General features: G+C 45.0%; 15 non-coding genes across 15 annotated transcripts; all 15 read left to right on the top strand.

The window, feature by feature from the left end:
* The first annotated feature begins 352 nt into the window (after nt 1-352).
* On the top strand, nt 353-543 carry LOC141225518 (U2 spliceosomal RNA). The gene has a single exon (XR_012292790.1). It is a non-coding gene; the product is annotated as a U2 spliceosomal RNA (small nuclear RNA).
* Nucleotides 544-1,658: 1,115 nt separating this feature from the next.
* On the top strand, nt 1,659-1,849 carry LOC141225256 (U2 spliceosomal RNA). The gene has a single exon (XR_012292532.1). It is a non-coding gene; the product is annotated as a U2 spliceosomal RNA (small nuclear RNA).
* A 1,115-nt stretch (nt 1,850-2,964) lies between these two features.
* On the top strand, nt 2,965-3,155 carry LOC141225551 (U2 spliceosomal RNA). The gene has a single exon (XR_012292823.1). It is a non-coding gene; the product is annotated as a U2 spliceosomal RNA (small nuclear RNA).
* Nucleotides 3,156-4,264: 1,109 nt separating this feature from the next.
* Nucleotides 4,265-4,455, top strand: LOC141225243 (U2 spliceosomal RNA). Its single transcript, XR_012292521.1, has one exon. It is a non-coding gene; the product is annotated as a U2 spliceosomal RNA (small nuclear RNA).
* Nucleotides 4,456-5,571: 1,116 nt separating this feature from the next.
* LOC141225514 (U2 spliceosomal RNA) lies at nt 5,572-5,762 on the top strand. Its single transcript, XR_012292786.1, has one exon. It is a non-coding gene; the product is annotated as a U2 spliceosomal RNA (small nuclear RNA).
* A 1,115-nt stretch (nt 5,763-6,877) lies between these two features.
* On the top strand, nt 6,878-7,068 carry LOC141225544 (U2 spliceosomal RNA). The gene has a single exon (XR_012292816.1). It is a non-coding gene; the product is annotated as a U2 spliceosomal RNA (small nuclear RNA).
* Nucleotides 7,069-8,183: 1,115 nt separating this feature from the next.
* LOC141225549 (U2 spliceosomal RNA) lies at nt 8,184-8,374 on the top strand. The gene has a single exon (XR_012292821.1). It is a non-coding gene; the product is annotated as a U2 spliceosomal RNA (small nuclear RNA).
* Nucleotides 8,375-9,489: 1,115 nt separating this feature from the next.
* Nucleotides 9,490-9,680, top strand: LOC141225231 (U2 spliceosomal RNA). Its single transcript, XR_012292510.1, has one exon. It is a non-coding gene; the product is annotated as a U2 spliceosomal RNA (small nuclear RNA).
* A 1,115-nt stretch (nt 9,681-10,795) lies between these two features.
* LOC141225220 (U2 spliceosomal RNA) lies at nt 10,796-10,986 on the top strand. The gene has a single exon (XR_012292499.1). It is a non-coding gene; the product is annotated as a U2 spliceosomal RNA (small nuclear RNA).
* A 1,114-nt stretch (nt 10,987-12,100) lies between these two features.
* Nucleotides 12,101-12,291, top strand: LOC141225209 (U2 spliceosomal RNA). Its single transcript, XR_012292488.1, has one exon. It is a non-coding gene; the product is annotated as a U2 spliceosomal RNA (small nuclear RNA).
* A 1,115-nt stretch (nt 12,292-13,406) lies between these two features.
* Nucleotides 13,407-13,597, top strand: LOC141225198 (U2 spliceosomal RNA). The gene has a single exon (XR_012292477.1). It is a non-coding gene; the product is annotated as a U2 spliceosomal RNA (small nuclear RNA).
* A 1,115-nt stretch (nt 13,598-14,712) lies between these two features.
* On the top strand, nt 14,713-14,904 carry LOC141225569 (U2 spliceosomal RNA). The gene has a single exon (XR_012292840.1). It is a non-coding gene; the product is annotated as a U2 spliceosomal RNA (small nuclear RNA).
* A 1,109-nt stretch (nt 14,905-16,013) lies between these two features.
* LOC141225187 (U2 spliceosomal RNA) lies at nt 16,014-16,204 on the top strand. The gene has a single exon (XR_012292465.1). It is a non-coding gene; the product is annotated as a U2 spliceosomal RNA (small nuclear RNA).
* A 1,109-nt stretch (nt 16,205-17,313) lies between these two features.
* LOC141225588 (U2 spliceosomal RNA) lies at nt 17,314-17,503 on the top strand. The gene has a single exon (XR_012292859.1). It is a non-coding gene; the product is annotated as a U2 spliceosomal RNA (small nuclear RNA).
* A 1,113-nt stretch (nt 17,504-18,616) lies between these two features.
* Nucleotides 18,617-18,807, top strand: LOC141225516 (U2 spliceosomal RNA). Its single transcript, XR_012292788.1, has one exon. It is a non-coding gene; the product is annotated as a U2 spliceosomal RNA (small nuclear RNA).
* Nucleotides 18,808-19,923: the final 1,116 nt, after the last annotated feature.

Below are 19,923 nucleotides of genomic sequence, written 5' to 3'. Positions count from 1 at the left end.
GCTGGACAGTCAGCAGCAGCAGCAGCAGGAGAGGTATGTAATCAGGAGCCCTCCTGCTAAGGGTAGACAGCTGCTCGTTCCACCCCACCCCCCGCCTTAATTGGTTCTCCTCCCTTCCAACGGTGTTGAGGCGGGTGGGAACAGCAGGGGGTGAAGGTGCTGTGTTTAAAGAGGTGGAGTTATGCAGATCTAAAACGCGTGGATTGCAGCAGCAGCAAGCCGAAAAGTGCAGGCATGTAAGGGATCTAGAGGTTGACAACATGTCTTCTTAACGGGAGTCCAGGAGCTCATCTCCACAAATGGACTTTTCAGGATCCTTGGGTGGCTCCGTAGTTTGAAACCAATTCTGGTTATCGCTTCTCGGCCTTTTGGCTAAGATCAAGTGTAGTATCTGTTCTTATCAGTTTAATATCTGATACGTCCCCTATCTGGGGACCATATATTAAATGGATTTTTAGAGCAGGGAGATGGAAAAAGAGCTTGCTCTGTCCACTCCACGCATTGACCTGGTATTGCAGTATCTCCAGGACCGGTGCACCCCTTCTTTAATGCAGTTTCTAAAATCAGAAAGAATTGAATTCAATGTTTTTTGTTCATTTTGCTTGTTTGTCGGATTTTGGGATGGACTCTTTGGCTTTGCTTTTCTTCTCCTCATTGGATTTTTCATGTTCAAAGTTGCAGAAGCCAGATTACAAGCTCATTTTGGTTCAACTTCAGCAACTGTGCATTGCATTGCCATGTAATGTGATGCAATGCTATCTTTCTAGCTCTCCCTTTTTACTTCCTTTTGGATAAACAGACATATTAGGCAAGCATTTTGGAGCTTTCACCTAAATAACTACAGGTGGTGAGATAAGCTGCACAATATAATTGACCTTTCAGTATATTGTTGCACACACACCATCTATTTAGCAAATGCCCTTGTTATCAACAGCAGCCTTTTAAACTCACCTGAGCTAACAGGTATGTGCGCTGGTTACTCTGCTGCGCTTAAAATTTCTTTTTTGGTTTGCTACAATGCCTTTTCTGAAACGTTGTCTCCTTCTGCTGGAACACTGACTTCTTTCATTTAATGCCTGCAGACTATAAAAGAGAACCCAACCCAAAAAGTTTGGTTGATTAGTCTGTGGCATTCTGTTAAACTGTTGCTTATGGCGGTCTCTGTGAGCTTCTCAGCGACATTCAGCCAGCCAGGTATCCTGCCTGCAGTAGATGGAATGTGGCAATGGAACGCTGGCTGCGCGTGTCATAATAGGCTCTGAGCCTTTATATACCTGTGCACAGCAGCAGCCACCTTCAGTCTGCTGCTGGACAGCCAGCAGCAGCAGCAGCAGGAGAGGTATGTAATCAGGAGCCCTCCTGCTAAGGGTAGACAGCTGCTCGTTCCACCCCACCCCCCGCCTTAATTGGTTCTCCTCCCTTCCAACGGTGTTGAGGCGGGTGGGAACAGCAGGGGGTGAAGGTGCTGTGTTTAAAGAGGTGGAGTTATGCAGATCTAAAACGCGTGGATTGCAGCAGCAGCAAGCCGAAAAGTGCAGGCATGTAAGGGATCTAGAGGTTGACAACATGTCTTCTTAACGGGAGTCCAGGAGCTCATCTCCACAAATGGACTTTTCAGGATCCTTGGGTGGCTCCGTAGTTTGAAACCAATTCTGGTTATCGCTTCTCGGCCTTTTGGCTAAGATCAAGTGTAGTATCTGTTCTTATCAGTTTAATATCTGATACGTCCCCTATCTGGGGACCATATATTAAATGGATTTTTAGAACAGGGAGATGGAAAAAGAGCTTGCTCTGTCCACTCCACGCATTGACCTGGTATTGCAGTATCTCCAGGACCGGTGCACCCCTTCTTTAATGCAGTTTCTAAAATCAGAAAGAATTGAATTCAATGTTTTTTGTTCATTTTGCTTGTTTGTCGGATTTTGGGATGGACTCTTTGGCTTTGCTTTTCTTCTCCTCATTGGATTTTTCATGTTCAAAGTTGCAGAAGCCAGATTACAAGCTCATTTTGGTTCAACTTCAGCAACTGTGCATTGCATTGCCATGTAATGTGATGCAATGCTATCTTTCTAGCTCTCCCTTTTTACTTCCTTTTGGATAAACAGACATATTAGGCAAGCATTTTGGAGCTTTCACCTAAATAACTACAGGTGGTGAGATAAGCTGCACAATATAATTGACCTTTCAGTATATTGTTGCACACACACCATCTATTTAGCAAATGCCCTTGTTATCAACAGCAGCCTTTTAAACTCACCTGAGCTAACAGGTATGTGCGCTGGTTACTCTGCTGCGCTTAAAATTTCTTTTTTGGTTTGCTACAATGCCTTTTCTGAAACGTTGTCTCCTTCTGCTGGAACACTGACTTCTTTCATTTAATGCCTGCAGACTATAAAAGAGAACCCAACCCAAAAAGTTTGGTTGATTAGTCTGTGGCATTCTGTTAAACTGTTGCTTATGGCGGTCTCTGTGAGCTTCTCAGCGACATTCAGCCAGCCAGGTATCCTGCCTGCAGTAGATGGAATGTGGCAATGGAACGCTGGCTGCGCGTGTCATAATAGGCTCTGAGCCTTTATATACCTGTGCACAGCAGCAGCCACCTTCAGTCTGCTGCTGGACAGCCAGCAGCAGCAGCAGCAGGAGAGGTATGTAATCAGGAGCCCTCCTGCTAAGGGTAGACAGCTGCTCGTTCCACCCCACCCCCCGCCTTAATTGGTTCTCCTCCCTTCCAACGGTGTTGAGGCGGGTGGGAACAGCAGGGGGTGAAGGTGCTGTGTTTAAAGAGGTGGAGTTATGCAGATCTAAAACGCGTGGATTGCAGCAGCAGCAAGCCGAAAAGTGCAGGCATGTAAGGGATCTAGAGGTTGACAACATGTCTTCTTAACGGGAGTCCAGGAGCTCATCTCCACAAATGGACTTTTCAGGATCCTTGGGTGGCTCCGTAGTTTGAAACCAATTCTGGTTATCGCTTCTCGGCCTTTTGGCTAAGATCAAGTGTAGTATCTGTTCTTATCAGTTTAATATCTGATACGTCCCCTATCTGGGGACCATATATTAAATGGATTTTTAGAACAGGGAGATGGAAAAAGAGCTTGCTCTGTCCACTCCACGCTTTGACCTGGTATTGCAGTATCTCCAGGACCGGTGCACCCCTTCTTTCATGCAGTTTCTAAAATCAGAAAGAATTGAATTCAATGTTTTTTGTTCATTTTGCTTGTTTGTCGGATTTTGGGATGGACTCTTTGGCTTTGCTTTTCTTCTCCTCATTGGATTTTTCATGTTCAAAGTTGCAGAAGCCAGATTACAAGCTCATTTTGGTTCAACTTCAGCAACTGTGCATTGCATTGCCATGTAATGTGATGCAATGCTATCTTTCTAGCTCTCCCTTTTTACTTCCTTTTGGATAAACAGACATATTAGGCAAGCATTTTGGAGCTTTCACCTAAATAACTACAGGTGGTGAGATAAGCTGCACAATATAATTGACCTTTCAGTATATTGTTGCACACACACCATCTATTTAGCAAATGCCCTTGTTATCAACAGCAGCCTTTTAAACTCACCTGAGCTAACAGGTATGTGCGCTGGTTACTCTGCTGCGCTTAAAATTTCTTTTTTGGTTTGCTACAATGCCTTTTCTGAAACGTTGTCTCCTTCTGCTGGAACACTGACTTCTTTCATTTAATGCCTGCAGACTATAAAAGAGAACCCAACCCAAAAAGTTTGGTTGATTAGTCTGTGGCATTCTGTTAAACTGTTGCTTATGGCGGTCTCTGTGAGCTTCTCAGCGACATTCAGCCAGCCAGGTATCCTGCCTGCAGTAGATAGAATGTGGCAATGGAACGCTGGCTGCGCGTGTCATAATAGGCTCTGAGCCTTTATATACCTGTGCACAGCAGCAGCCACCTTCAGTCTGCTGCTGGACAGCCAGCAGCAGCAGGAGAGGTATGTAATCAGGAGCCCTCCTGCTAAGGGTAGACAGCTGCTCGTTCCACCCCACCCCCCGCCTTAATTGGTTCTCCTCCCTTCCAACGGTGTTGAGGCGGGTGGGAACAGCAGGGGGTGAAGGTGCTGTGTTTAAAGAGGTGGAGTTATGCAGATCTAAAACGCGTGGATTGCAGCAGCAGCAAGCCGAAAAGTGCAGGCATGTAAGGGATCTAGAGGTTGACAACATGTCTTCTTAACGGGAGTCCAGGAGCTCATCTCCACAAATGGACTTTTCAGGATCCTTGGGTGGCTCCGTAGTTTGAAACCAATTCTGGTTATCGCTTCTCGGCCTTTTGGCTAAGATCAAGTGTAGTATCTGTTCTTATCAGTTTAATATCTGATACGTCCCCTATCTGGGGACCATATATTAAATGGATTTTTAGAACAGGGAGATGGAAAAAGAGCTTGCTCTGTCCACTCCACGCATTGACCTGGTATTGCAGTATCTCCAGGACCGGTGCACCCCTTCTTTAATGCAGTTTCTAAAATCAGAAAGAATTGAATTCAATGTTTTTTGTTCATTTTGCTTGTTTGTCGGATTTTGGGATGGACTCTTTGGCTTTGCTTTTCTTCTCCTCATTGGATTTTTCATGTTCAAAGTTGCAGAAGCCAGATTACAAGCTCATTTTGGTTCAACTTCAGCAACTGTGCATTGCATTGCCATGTAATGTGATGCAATGCTATCTTTCTAGCTCTCCCTTTTTACTTCCTTTTGGATAAACAGACATATTAGGCAAGCATTTTGGAGCTTTCACCTAAATAACTACAGGTGGTGAGATAAGCTGCACAATATAATTGACCTTTCAGTATATTGTTGCACACACACCATCTATTTAGCAAATGCCCTTGTTATCAACAGCAGCCTTTTAAACTCACCTGAGCTAACAGGTATGTGCGCTGGTTACTCTGCTGCGCTTAAAATTTCTTTTTTGGTTTGCTACAATGCCTTTTCTGAAACGTTGTCTCCTTCTGCTGGAACACTGACTTCTTTCATTTAATGCCTGCAGACTATAAAAGAGAACCCAACCCAAAAAGTTTGGTTGATTAGTCTGTGGCATTCTGTTAAACTGTTGCTTATGGCGGTCTCTGTGAGCTTCTCAGCGACATTCAGCCAGCCAGGTATCCTGCCTGCAGTAGATGGAATGTGGCAATGGAACGCTGGCTGCGCGTGTCATAATAGGCTCTGAGCCTTTATATACCTGTGCACAGCAGCAGCCACCTTCAGTCTGCTGCTGGACAGCCAGCAGCAGCAGCAGCAGGAGAGGTATGTAATCAGGAGCCCTCCTGCTAAGGGTAGACAGCTGCTCGTTCCACCCCACCCCCCGCCTTAATTGGTTCTCCTCCCTTCCAACGGTGTTTGAGGCGGGTGGGAACAGCAGGGGGTGAAGGTGCTGTGTTTAAAGAGGTGGAGTTATGCAGATCTAAAACGCGTGGATTGCAGCAGCAGCAAGCCGAAAAGTGCAGGCATGTAAGGGATCTAGAGGTTGACAACATGTCTTCTTAACGGGAGTCCAGGAGCTCATCTCCACAAATGGACTTTTCAGGATCCTTGGGTGGCTCCGTAGTTTGAAACCAATTCTGGTTATCGCTTCTCGGCCTTTTGGCTAAGATCAAGTGTAGTATCTGTTCTTATCAGTTTAATATCTGATACGTCCCCTATCTGGGGACCATATATTAAATGGATTTTTAGAACAGGGAGATGGAAAAAGAGCTTGCTCTGTCCACTCCACGCATTGACCTGGTATTGCAGTATCTCCAGGACCGGTGCACCCATTCTTTAATGCAGTTTCTAAAATCAGAAAGAATTGAATTCAATGTTTTTTGTTCATTTTGCTTGTTTGTCGGATTTTGGGATGGACTCTTTGGCTTTGCTTTTCTTCTCCTCATTGGATTTTTCATGTTCAAAGTTGCAGAAGCCAGATTACAAGCTCATTTTGGTTCAACTTCAGCAACTGTGCATTGCATTGCCATGTAATGTGATGCAATGCTATCTTTCTAGCTCTCCCTTTTTACTTCCTTTTGGATAAACAGACATATTAGGCAAGCATTTTGGAGCTTTCACCTAAATAACTACAGGTGGTGAGATAAGCTGCACAATATAATTGACCTTTCAGTATATTGTTGCACACACACCATCTATTTAGCAAATGCCCTTGTTATCAACAGCAGCCTTTTAAACTCACCTGAGCTAACAGGTATGTGCGCTGGTTACTCTGCTGCGCTTAAAATTTCTTTTTTGGTTTGCTACAATGCCTTTTCTGAAACGTTGTCTCCTTCTGCTGGAACACTGACTTCTTTCATTTAATGCCTGCAGACTATAAAAGAGAACCCAACCCAAAAAGTTTGGTTGATTAGTCTGTGGCATTCTGTTAAACTGTTGCTTATGGCGGTCTCTGTGAGCTTCTCAGCGACATTCAGCCAGCCAGGTATCCTGCCTGCAGTAGATGGAATGTGGCAATGGAACGCTGGCTGCGCGTGTCATAATAGGCTCTGAGCCTTTATATACCTGTGCACAGCAGCAGCCACCTTCAGTCTGCTGCTGGACAGCCAGCAGCAGCAGCAGCAGGAGAGGTATGTAATCAGGAGCCCTCCTGCTAAGGGTAGACAGCTGCTCGTTCCACCCCACCCCCCGCCTTAATTGGTTCTCCTCCCTTCCAACGGTGTTGAGGCGGGTGGGAACAGCAGGGGGTGAAGGTGCTGTGTTTAAAGAGGTGGAGTTATGCAGATCTAAAACGCGTGGATTGCAGCAGCAGCAAGCCGAAAAGTGCAGGCATGTAAGGGATCTAGAGGTTGACAACATGTCTTCTTAACGGGAGTCCAGGAGCTCATCTCCACAAATGGACTTTTCAGGATCCTTGGGTGGCTCCGTAGTTTGAAACCAATTCTGGTTATCGCTTCTCGGCCTTTTGGCTAAGATCAAGTGTAGTATCTGTTCTTATCAGTTTAATATCTGATACGTCCCCTATCTGGGGACCATATATGAAATGGATTTTTAGAACAGGGAGATGGAAAAAGAGCTTGCTCTGTCCACTCCACGCATTGACCTGGTATTGCAGTATCTCCAGGACCGGTGCACCCCTTCTTTAATGCAGTTTCTAAAATCAGAAAGAATTGAATTCAATGTTTTTTGTTCATTTTGCTTGTTTGTCGGATTTTGGGATGGACTCTTTGGCTTTGCTTTTCTTCTCCTCATTGGATTTTTCATGTTCAAAGTTGCAGAAGCCAGATTACAAGCTCATTTTGGTTCAACTTCAGCAACTGTGCATTGCATTGCCATGTAATGTGATGCAATGCTATCTTTCTAGCTCTCCCTTTTTACTTCCTTTTGGATAAACAGACATATTAGGCAAGCATTTTGGAGCTTTCACCTAAATAACTACAGGTGGTGAGATAAGCTGCACAATATAATTGACCTTTCAGTATATTGTTGCACACACACCATCTATTTAGCAAATGCCCTTGTTATCAACAGCAGCCTTTTAAACTCACCTGAGCTAACAGGTATGTGCGCTGGTTACTCTGCTGCGCTTAAAATTTCTTTTTTGGTTTGCTACAATGCCTTTTCTGAAACGTTGTCTCCTTCTGCTGGAACACTGACTTCTTTCATTTAATGCCTGCAGACTATAAAAGAGAACCCAACCCAAAAAGTTTGGTTGATTAGTCTGTGGCATTCTGTTAAACTGTTGCTTATGGCGGTCTCTGTGAGCTTCTCAGCGACATTCAGCCAGCCAGGTATCCTGCTTGCAGTAGATGGAATGTGGCAATGGAACGCTGGCTGCGCGTGTCATAATAGGCTCTGAGCCTTTATATACCTGTGCACAGCAGCAGCCACCTTCAGTCTGCTGCTGGACAGCCAGCAGCAGCAGCAGCAGGAGAGGTATGTAATCAGGAGCCCTCCTGCTAAGGGTAGACAGCTGCTCGTTCCACCCAACCCCCCGCCTTAATTGGTTCTCCTCCCTTCCAACGGTGTTGAGGCGGGTGGGAACAGCAGGGGGTGAAGGTGCTGTGTTTAAAGAGGTGGAGTTATGCAGATCTAAAACGCGTGGATTGCAGCAGCAGCAAGCCGAAAAGTGCAGGCATGTAAGGGATCTAGAGGTTGACAACATGTCTTCTTAACGGGAGTCCAGGAGCTCATCTCCACAAATGGACTTTTCAGAATCCTTGGGTGGCTCCATAGTTTGAAACCAATTCTGGTTATCGCTTCTCGGCTTTTTGGCTAAGATCAAGTGTAGTATCTGTTCTTATCAGTTTAATATCTGATACGTCCCCTATCTGGGGACCATATATTAAATGGATTTTTAGAACAGGGAGATGGAAAAAGAGCTTGCTCTGTCCACTCCACGCATTGACCTGGTATTGCAGTATCTCCAGGACCGGTGCACCCCTTCTTTAATGCAGTTTCTAAAATCAGAAAGAATTGAATTCAATGTTTTTTGTTCATTTTGCTTGTTTGTCGGATTTTGGGATGGACTCTTTGGCTTTGCTTTTCTTCTCCTCATTGGATTTTTCATGTTCAAAGTTGCAGAAGCCAGATTACAAGCTCATTTTGGTTCAACTTCAGCAACTGTGCATTGCATTGCCATGTAATGTGATGCAATGCTATCTTTCTAGCTCTCCCTTTTTACTTCCTTTTGGATAAACAGACATATTAGGCAAGCATTTTGGAGCTTTCACCTAAATAACTACAGGTGGTGAGATAAGCTGCACAATATAATTGACCTTTCAGTATATTGTTGCACACACACCATCTATTTAGCAAATGCCCTTGTTATCAACAGCAGCCTTTTAAACTCACCTGAGCTAACAGGTATGTGCGCTGGTTACTCTGCTGCGCTTAAAATTTCTTTTTTGGTTTGCTACAATGCCTTTTCTGAAACGTTGTCTCCTTCTGCTGGAACACTGACTTCTTTCATTTAATGCCTGCAGACTATAAAAGAGAACCCAACCCAAAAAGTTTGGTTGATTAGTCTGTGGCATTCTGTTAAACTGTTGCTTATGGCGGTCTCTGTGAGCTTCTCAGCGACATTCAGCCAGCCAGGTATCCTGCTTGCAGTAGATGGAATGTGGCAATGGAACGCTGGCTGCGCGTGTCATAATAGGCTCTGAGCCTTTATATACCTGTGCACAGCAGCAGCCACCTTCAGTCTGCTGCTGGACAGCCAGCAGCAGCAGCAGCAGGAGAGGTATGTAATCAGGAGCCCTCCTGCTAAGGGTAGACAGCTGCTCGTTCCACCCAACCCCCCGCCTTAATTGGTTCTCCTCCCTTCCAACGGTGTTGAGGCGGGTGGGAACAGCAGGGGGTGAAGGTGCTGTGTTTAAAGAGGTGGAGTTATGCAGATCTAAAACGCGTGGATTGCAGCAGCAGCAAGCCGAAAAGTGCAGGCATGTAAGGGATCTAGAGGTTGACAACATGTCTTCTTAACGGGAGTCCAGGAGCTCATCTCCACAAATGGACTTTTCAGAATCCTTGGGTGGCTCCATAGTTTGAAACCAATTCTGGTTATCGCTTCTCGGCCTTTTGGCTAAGATCAAGTGTAGTATCTGTTCTTATCAGTTTAATATCTGATACGTCCCCTATCTGGGGACCATATATTAAATGGATTTTTAGAACAGGGAGATGGAAAAAGAGCTTGCTCTGTCCACTCCACGCATTGACCTGGTATTGCAGTATCTCCAGGACCGGTGCACCCCTTCTTTAATGCAGTTTCTAAAATCAGAAAGAATTGAATTCAATGTTTTTTGTTCATTTTGCTTGTTTGTCGGATTTTGGGATGGACTCTTTGGCTTTGCTTTTCTTCTCCTCATTGGATTTTTCATGTTCAAAGTTGCAGAAGCCAGATTACAAGCTCATTTTGGTTCAACTTCAGCAACTGTGCATTGCATTGCCATGTAATGTGATGCAATGCTATCTTTCTAGCTCTCCCTTTTTACTTCCTTTTGGATAAACAGACATATTAGGCAAGCATTTTGGAGCTTTCACCTAAATAACTACAGGTGGTGAGATAAGCTGCACAATATAATTGACCTTTCAGTATATTGTTGCACACACACCATCTATTTAGCAAATGCCCTTGTTATCAACAGCAGCCTTTTAAACTCACCTGAGCTAACAGGTATGTGCGCTGGTTACTCTGCTGCGCTTAAAATTTCTTTTTTGGTTTGCTACAATGCCTTTTCTGAAACGTTGTCTCCTTCTGCTGGAACACTGACTTCTTTCATTTAATGCCTGCAGACTATAAAAGAGAACCCAACCCAAAAAGTTTGGTTGATTAGTCTGTGGCATTCTGTTAAACTGTTGCTTATGGCGGTCTCTGTGAGCTTCTCAGCGACATTCAGCCAGCCAGGTATCCTGCCTGCAGTAGATGGAATGTGGCAATGGAACGCTGGCTGCGCGTGTCATAATAGGCTCTGAGCCTTTATATACCTGTGCACAGCAGCAGCCACCTTCAGTCTGCTGCTGGACAGCCAGCAGCAGCAGCAGCAGGAGAGGTATGTAATCAAGAGCCCTCCTGCTAAGGGTAGACAGCTGCTCGTTCCACCCCACCCCCCGCCTTAATTGGTTCTCCTCCCTTTCAACGGTGTTGAGGCGGGTGGGAACAGCAGGGGGTGAAGGTGCTGTGTTTAAAGAGGTGGAGTTATGCAGATCTAAAACGCGTGGATTGCAGCAGCAGCAAGCCGAAAAGTGCAGGCATGTAAGGGATCTAGAGGTTGACAACATGTCTTCTTAACGGGAGTCCAGGAGCTCATCTCCACAAATGGACTTTTCAGGATCCTTGGGTGGCTCCGTAGTTTGAAACCAATTCTGGTTATCGCTTCTCGGCCTTTTGGCTAAGATCAAGTGTAGTATCTGTTCTTATCAGTTTAATATCTGATACGTCCCCTATCTGGGGACCATATATTAAATGGATTTTTAGAACAGGGAGATGGAAAAAGAGCTTGCTCTGTCCACTCCACGCATTGACCTGGTATTGCAGTATCTCCAGGACCGGTGCACCCCTTCTTTAATGCAGTTTGTAAAATCAGAAAGAATTGAATTCAATGTTTTTTGTTCATTTTGCTTGTTTGTCGGATTTTGGGATGGACTCTTTGGCTTTGCTTTTCTTCTCCTCATTGGATTTTTCATGTTCAAAGTTGCAGAAGCCAGATTACAAGCTCATTTTGGTTCAACTTCAGCAACTGTGCATTGCATTGCCATGTAATGTGATGCAATGCTATCTTTCTAGCTCTCCCTTTTTACTTCCTTTTGGATAAACAGACATATTAGGCAAGCATTTTGGAGCTTTCACCTAAATAACTACAGGTGGTGAGATAAGCTGCACAATATAATTGACCTTTCAGTATATTGTTGCACACACACCATCTATTTTCAAATGCCCTTGTTATCAACAGCAGCCTTTTAAACTCACCTGAGCTAACAGGTATGTGCGCTGGTTACTCTGCTGCGCTTAAAATTTCTTTTTTGGTTTGCTACAATGCCTTTTCTGAAACGTTGTCTCCTTCTGCTGGAACACTGACTTCTTTCATTTAATGCCTGCAGACTATAAAAGAGAACCCAACCCAAAAAGTTTGGTTGATTAGTCTGTGGCATTCTGTTAAACTGTTGCTTATGGCGGTCTCTGTGAGCTTCTCAGCGACATTCAGCCAGCCAGGTATCCTGCCTGCAGTAGATGGAATGTGGCAATGGAACGCTGGCTGCGCGTGTCATAATAGGCTCTGAGCCTTTATATACCTGTGCACAGCAGCAGCCACCTTCAGTCTGCTGCTGGACAGCCAGCAGCAGCAGCAGCAGGAGAGGTATGTAATCAGGAGCCCTCCTGCTAAGGGTAGACAGCTGCTCGTTCCACCCCACCCCCCGCCTTAATTGGTTCTCCTCCCTTCCAACGGTGTTGAGGCGGGTGGGAACAGCAGGGGGTGAAGGTGCTGTGTTTAAAGAGGTGGAGTTATGCAGATCTAAAACGCGTGGATTACAGCAGCAGCAAGCCGAAAAGTGCAGGCATGTAAGGGATCTAGAGGTTGACAACATGTCTTCTTAACGGGAGTCCAGGAGCTCATCTCCACAAATGGACTTTTCAGGATCCTTGGGTGGCTCCGTAGTTTGAAACCAATTCTGGTTATCGCTTCTCGGCCTTTTGGCTAAGATCAAGTGTAGTATCTGTTCTTATCAGTTTAATATCTGATACGTCCCCTATCTGGGGACCATATATTAAATGGATTTTTAGAACAGGGAGATGGAAAAAGAGCTTGCTCTGTCCACTCCACGCATTGACCTGGTATTGCAGTATCTCCAGGACCGGTGCACCCCTTCTTTAATGCAGTTTCTAAAATCAGAAAGAATTGAATTCAATGTTTTTTGTTCATTTTGCTTGTTTGTCGGATTTTGGGATGGACTCTTTGGCTTTGCTTTTCTTCTCCTCATTGGATTTTTCATGTTCAAAGTTGCAGAAGCCAGATTACAAGCTCATTTTGGTTCAACTTCAGCAACTGTGCATTGCATTGCCATGTAATGTGATGCAATGCTATCTTTCTAGCTCTCCCTTTTTACTTCCTTTTGGATAAACAGACATATTAGGCAAGCATTTTGGAGCTTTCACCTAAATAACTACAGGTGGTGAGATAAGCTGCACAATATAATTGACCTTTCAGTATATTGTTGCACACACACCATCTATTTAGCAAATGCCCTTGTTATCAACAGCAGCCTTTTAAACTCACCTGAGCTAACAGGTATGTGCGCTGGTTACTCTGCTGCGCTTAAAATTTCTTTTTTGGTTTGCTACAATGCTTTTTCTGAAACGTTGTCTCCTTCTGCTGGAACACTGACTTCTTTCATTTAATGCCTGCAGACTATAAAAGAGAACCCAACCCAAAAAGTTTGGTTGATTAGTCTGTGGCATTCTGTTAAACTGTTGCTTATGGCGGTCTCTGTGAGCTTCTCAGCGACATTCAGCCAGCCAGGTATCCTGCCTGCAGTAGATGGAATGTGGCAATGGAACGCTGGCTGCGCGTGTCATAATAGGCTCTGAGCCTTTATATACCTGTGCACAGCAGCAGCCACCTTCAGTCTGCTGCTGGACAGCCAGCAGCAGCAGCAGCAGGAGAGGTATGTAATCAGGAGCCCTCCTGCTAAGGGTAGACAGCTGCTCGTTCCACCCCACCCCCCGCCTTAATTGGTTCTCCTCCCTTCCAACGGTGTTGAGGCGGGTGGGAACAGCAGGGGGTGAAGGTGCTGTGTTTAAAGAGGTGGAGTTATGCAGATCTAAAACGCGTGGATTGCAGCAGCAGCAAGCCGAAAAGTGCAGGCATGTAAGGGATCTAGAGGTTGACAACATGTCTTCTTAACGGGAGTCCAGGAGCTCATCTCCACAAATGGACTTTTCAGGATCCTTGGGTGGCTCCGTAGTTTGAAACCAATTCTGGTTATCGCTTCTCGGCCTTTTGGCTAAGATCAAGTGTAGTATCTGTTCTTATCAGTTTAATATCTGATACGTCCCCTATCTGGGGACCATATATTAAATGGATTTTTAGAACAGGGAGATGGAAAAAGAGCTTGCTCTGTCCACTCCACGCATTGACCTGGTATTGCAGTATCTCCAGGACCGGTGCACCCCTTCTTTAATGCAGTTTCTAAAATCAGAAAGAATTGAATTCAATGTTTATTGTTCATTTTGCTTGTTTGTCGGATTTTGGGATGGACTCTTTGGCTTTGCTTTTCTTCTCCTCATTGGATTTTTCATGTTCAAAGTTGCAGAAGCCAGATTACAAGCTCATTTTGGTTCAACTTCAGCAACTGTGCATTGCATTGCCATGTAATGTGATGCAATGCTATCTTTCTAGCTCTCCCTTTTTACTTCCTTTTGGATAAACAGACATATTAGGCAAGCATTTTGGAGCTTTCACCTAAATAACTACAGGTGGTGAGATAAGCTGCACAATATAATTGACCTTTCAGTATATTGTTGCACACACACCATCTATTTAGCAAATGCCCTTGTTATCAACAGCAGCCTTTTAAACTCACCTGAGCTAACAGGTATGTGCGCTGGTTACTCTGCTGCGCTTAAAATTTCTTTTTTGGTTTGCTACAATGCCTTTTCTGAAACGTTGTCTCCTTCTGCTGGAACACTGACTTCTTTCATTTAATGCCTGCAGACTATAAAAGAGAACCCAACCCAAAAAGTTTGGTTGATTAGTCTGTGGCATTCTGTTAAACTGTTGCTTATGGCGGTCTCTGTGAGCTTCTCAGCGACATTCAGCCAGCCAGGTATCCTGCCTGCAGTAGATGGAATGTGGCAATGGAACGCTGGCTGCGCGTGTCATAATAGGCTCTGAGCCTTTATATACCTGTGCACAGCAGCAGCCACCTTCAGTCTGCTGCTGGACAGCCAGCAGCAGCAGCAGCAGGAGAGGTATGTAATCAGGAGCCCTCCTGCTAAGGGTAGACAGCTGCTCGTTCCACCCCACCCCCCGCCTTAATTGGTTCTCCTCCCTTCCAACGGTGTTGAGGCGGGTGGGAACAGCAGGGGGTGAAGGTGCTGTGTTTAAAGAGGTGGAGTTATGCAGATCTAAAACGCGTGGATTGCAGCAGCAGCAAGCCGAAAAGTGCAGGCATGTAAGGGATCTAGAGGTTGACAACATGTCTTCTTAACGGGAGTCCAGGAGCTCATCTCCACAAATGGACTTTTCAGGATCCTTGGGTGGCTCCGTAGTTTGAAACCAATTCTGGTTATCGCTTCTCGGCCTTTTGGCTAAGATCAAGTGTAGTATCTGTTCTTATCAGTTTAATATCTGATACGTCCCCTATCTGGGGACCATATATTAAATGGATTTTTAGAACAGGGAGATGGAAAAAGAGCTTGCTCTGTCCACTCCACCGCATTGACCTGGTATTGCAGTATCTCCAGGACCGGTGCACCCCTTCTTTAATGCAGTTTCTAAAATCAGAAAGAATTGAATTCAATGTTTTTTGTTCATTTTGCTTGTTTGCTGGATTTTGGGATGGACTCTTTGGCTTTGCTTTTCTTCTCCTCATTGGATTTTTCATGTTCAAAGTTGCAGAAGCCAGATTACAAGCTCATTTTGGTTCAACTTCAGCAACTGTGCATTGCATTGCCATGTAATGTGATGCAATGCTATCTTTCTAGCTCTCCCTTTTTACTTCCTTTTGGATAAACAGACATATTAGGCAAGCATTTTGGAGCTTTCACCTAAATAACTACAGGTGGTGAGATAAGCTGCACAATATAATTGACCTTTCAGTATATTGTTGCACACACACCATCTATTTAGCAAATGCCCTTGTTATCAACAGCAGCCTTTTAAACTCACCTGAGCTAACAGGTATGTGCTGGTTACTCTGCTGCGCTTAAAATTTCTTTTTTGGTTTGCTACAATGCCTTTTCTGAAACGTTGTCTCCTTCTGCTGGAACACTGACTTCTTTCATTTAATGCCTGCAGACTATAAAAGAGAACCCAACCCAAAAAGTGTGGTTGATTAGTCTGTGGCATTCTGTTAAACTGTTGCTTATGGCGGTCTCTGTGAGCTTCTCAGCGACATTCAGCCAGCCAGGTATCCTGCCTGCAGTAGATGGAATGTGGCAATGGAACGCTGGCTGCGCATGTCATAATAGGCTCTGAGCCTTTATATACCTGTGCACAGCAGCAGCCACCTTCAGTCTGCTGCTGGACAGCCAGCAGCAGCAGCAGCAGGAGAGGTATGTAATCAGGAGCCCTCCTGCTAAGGGTAGACAGCTGCTCGTTCCACCCCACCCCGCCTTAATTGTTCTCCTCCCTTCCAACGGTGTTGAGGCGGGTGGGAACAGCAGGGGGTGAAGGTGCTGTGTTTAAAGAGGTGGAGTTATGCAGATCTAAACGCGTGGATTGCAGCAGCAGCAAGCCGAAAAGTGCAGGCATGTAAGGGATCTAGAGGTTGACAACATGTCTTCTTAACGGGAGTCCAGGAGCTCATCTCCACAAATGGACTTTTCAGGATCCTTGGGTGGCTCCGTAGTTTGAAACCAATTCTGGTTATCGCTTCTCGGCCTTTTGGCTAAGATCAAGTGTAGTATCTGTTCTTATCAGTTTAATATCTGATACGTCCCCTATCTGGGGACCATATATTAAATGGATTTTTAGAACAGGGAGATGGAAAAAGAGCTTGCTCTGTCCACTCCACGCATTGACCTGGTATTGCAGTATCTCCAGGACCGGTGCACCCCTTCTTTAATGCAGTTTCTAAAATCAGAAAGAATTGAATTCAATGTTTTTTGTTCATTTTGCTTGTTTGTCGGATTTTGGATGGACTCTTTGGCTTTGCTTTTCTCTCCTCATTGGATTTTTCATGTTCAAAGTTGCAGAAGCCAGATTACAAGCTCATTTGGTTCAACTTCAGCAACTGTGCATTGCATTGCCATGTAATGTGATGCAATGCTATCTTTCTAGCTCTCCCTTTTTACTTCCTTTTGGATAAACAGACATATTAGGCAAGCATTTTGGAGCTTTCCCTAAATAACTACAGGTGGTGAGATAAGCTGCACAATATAATTGACCTTTCAGTATATTGTTGCACACACACCATCTATTTAGCAAATGCCCTTGTTATCAACAGCAGCCTTTTAAACTCACCTGAGCTAACAGGTATGTGCGCTGGTTACTCTGCTGCGCTTAAAATTTCTTTTTTGGTTTGCTACAATGCCTTTTCTGAAACGTTGTCTCCTTCTGCTGGAACACTGACTTCTTTCATTTAATGCCTGCAGACTATAAAAGAGAACCCAACCCAAAAAGTTTGGTTGATTAGTCTGTGGCATTCTGTTAAACTGTTGCTTATGGCGGTCTCTGTGAGCTTCTCAGCGACATTCAGCCAGCCAGGTATCCAGCTGCAGTAGATGGAATGTGGCATGGAACGCTGGCTGCGCGTGTCATAATAGGCTCTGAGCCTTTATATACCTGTGCACAGCAGCAGCCACCTTCAGTCTGCTGCTGGACAGCCAGCAGCAGCAGCAGCAGGAGAGGTATGTAATCAGGAGCCCTCCTGCTAAGGGTAGACAGCTGCTCGTTCCACCCCACCCCGCCTTAATTGGTTCTCCTCCCTTCCAACGTGTTGAGGCGGGTGGGAACAGCAGGGGGTGAAGGTGCTGTGTTTAAAGAGGTGGAGTTATGCAGATCTAAAACGCGTGGATTGCAAGCAGCAGCAAGCCGAAAAGTGCAGGCATGTAAGGGATATAGAGGTTGACAACATGTCTTCTTAATGGGAGGTCCAGGAGCTCATCTCCACAAATGGACTTTTCAGGATCCCTTGGGTGGCTCCGTAGTTTGAAACCAATTCTGGTTATCGCTTCTCGGCCTTTTGGCTAAGATCAAGTGTAGTATCTGTTCTTATCAGTTTAATATCTGATACGTCCCTATCTGGGGACCATATATTAAATGGATTTTTAGAACAGGGAGATGGAAAAAGAGCTTGCTCTGTCCACTCCACGCATTGACCTGGTATTGCAGTATCTCCAGGACCGGTGCACCCCTTCTTTAATGCAGTTTCTAAAATCAGAAAGAATTGAATTCAATGTTTTTTGTTCATTTTGCTTGTTTGTCGGATTTTGGGATGGACTCTTTGGCTTTGCTTTTCTTCTCCTCATTGGATTTTTCATGTTCAAAGTTGCAGAAGCCAGATTACAAGCTCATTTTGGTTCAACTTCAGCAACTGTGCATTGCATTGCCATGTAATGTGATGCAGTGCTATCTTTCTAGCTCTCCCTTTTTACTTCCTTTTGGATAAACAGACATATTAGGCAAGCATTTTGGAGCTTTCACCTAAATAACTACAGGTGGTGAGATAAGCTGCACAATATAATTGACCTTTCAGTATATTGTTGCACACACACCATCTATTTAGCAAATGCCCTTGTTATCAACAGCAGCCTTTTAAACTCCCCTGAGCTAACAGGTATGTGCGCTGGTTACTCTGCTGCGCTTAAAATTTCTTTTTTGGTTTGCTACAATGCCTTTTCTGAAACGTTGTCTCCTTCTGCTGGAACACTGACTTCTTTCATTTAATGCCTGCAGACTATAAAAGAGAACCCAACCCAAAAAGTTTGGTTGATTAGTCTGTGGCATTCTGTTAAACTGTTGCTTATGGCGGTCTCTGTGAGCTTCTCAGCGACATTCAGCCAGCCAGGTATCCTGCCTGCAGTAGATGGAATGTGGCAATGGAACGCTGGCTGCGCGTGTCATAATAGGCTCTGAGCCTTTATATACCTGTGCACAGCAGCAGCCACCTTCAGTCTGCTGCTGGACAGCCAGCAGCAGCAGCAGCAGGAGAGGTATGTAATCAGGAGCCCTCCTGCTAAGGGTAGACAGCTGCTCGTTCCACCCACCCCCGCCTTAATTGGTTCTCCTCCCTTCCAACGGTGTTGAGGCGGGTGGGAACAGCAGGGGGTGAAGGTGCTGTGTTTAAAGAGGTGGAGTTATGCAGATCTAAAACGCGTGGATTGCAGCAGCAGCAAGCCGAAAAGTGCAGGCATGTAAGGGATCTAGAGGTTGACAACATGTCTTCTTAACGGGAGTCCAGGAGCTCATCTCCACAAATGGACTTTTCAGGATCCTTGGGTGGCTCCGTAGTTTGAAACCAATTCTGGTTATCGCTTCTCGGCCTTTTGGCTAAGATCAAGTGTAGTATCTGTTCTTATCAGTTTAATATCTGATACGTCCCCTATCTGGGGACCATATATTAAATGGATTTTTAGAACAGGGAGATGGAAAAAGAGCTTGCTCTGTCCACTCCACGCATTGACCTGGTATTGCAGTATCTCCAGGACCGGTGCACCCTTCTTTAATGCAGTTTCTAAAATCAGAAAGAATTGAATTCAATGTTTTTTGTTCATTTTGCTTGTTTGTCGGATTTTGGGATGGACTCTTTGGCTTTGCTTTTCTTCTCCTCATTGGATTTTTCATGTTCAAAGTTGCAGAAGCCAGATTACAAGCTCATTTTGGTTCAACTTCAGCAACTGTGCATTGCATTGCCATGTAATGTGATGCAATGCTATCTTTCTAGCTCTCCCTTTTTACTTCCTTTTGGATAAACAGACATATTAGGCAAGCATTTTGGAGCTTTCACCTAAATAACTACAGGTGGTGAGATAAGCTGCACAATATAATTGACCTTTCAGTATATTGTTGCACACACACCATCTATTTAGCAAATGCCCTTGTTATCAACAGCAGCCTTTTAAACTCACCTGAGCTAACAGGTATGTGCGCTGGTTACTCTGCTGCGCTTAAAATTTCTTTTTTGGTTTGCTACAATGCCTTTTCTGAAACGTTGTCTCCTTCTGCTGGAACACTGACTTCTTTCATTTAATGCCTGCAGACTATAAAAGAGAACCCAACCCAAAAAGTTTGGTTGATTAGTCTGTGGCATTCTGTTAAACTGTTGCTTATGGCGGTCTCTGTGAGCTTCTCAGCGACATTCAGCCAGCCAGGTATCCTGCCTGCAGTAGATGGAATGTGGCAATGGAACGCTGGCTGCGCGTGTCATAATAGGCTCTGAGCCTTTATATACCTGTGCACAGCAGCAGCCACCTTCAGTCTGCTGCTGGACAGCCAGCAGCAGCAGCAGCAGGAGAGGTATGTAATCAGGAGCCCTCCTGCTAAGGGTAGACAGCTGCTCGTTCCACCCCCACCCCCCGCCTTAATTGGTTCTCCTCCCTTCCAACGGTGTTGAGGCGGGTGGGAACAGCAGGGGGTGAAGGTGCTGTGTTTTAAAGAGGTGGAGTTATGCAGATCTAAAACGCGTGGATTGCAGCAGCAGCAAGCCGAAAAGTGCAGGCATGTAAGGGATCTAGAGGTTGACAACATGTCTTCTTAACGGGAGTCCAGGAGCTCATCTCCACAAATGGACTTTTCAGGATCCTTGGGTGGCTCCGTAGTTTGAACCAATTCTGGTTA

This window comes from Phyllobates terribilis, unplaced genomic scaffold (genome assembly GCF_046119375.1).
Source record: "Phyllobates terribilis strain yellow unplaced genomic scaffold, ASM4611937v1 Scaffold_404__1_contigs__length_1715579, whole genome shotgun sequence".
Lineage (NCBI taxonomy): Eukaryota > Metazoa > Chordata > Amphibia > Anura > Dendrobatidae > Phyllobates > Phyllobates terribilis.
Note: the sequence above shows the minus strand (reverse complement) of the source record. Positions and strands in the feature narration are given on the sequence as shown.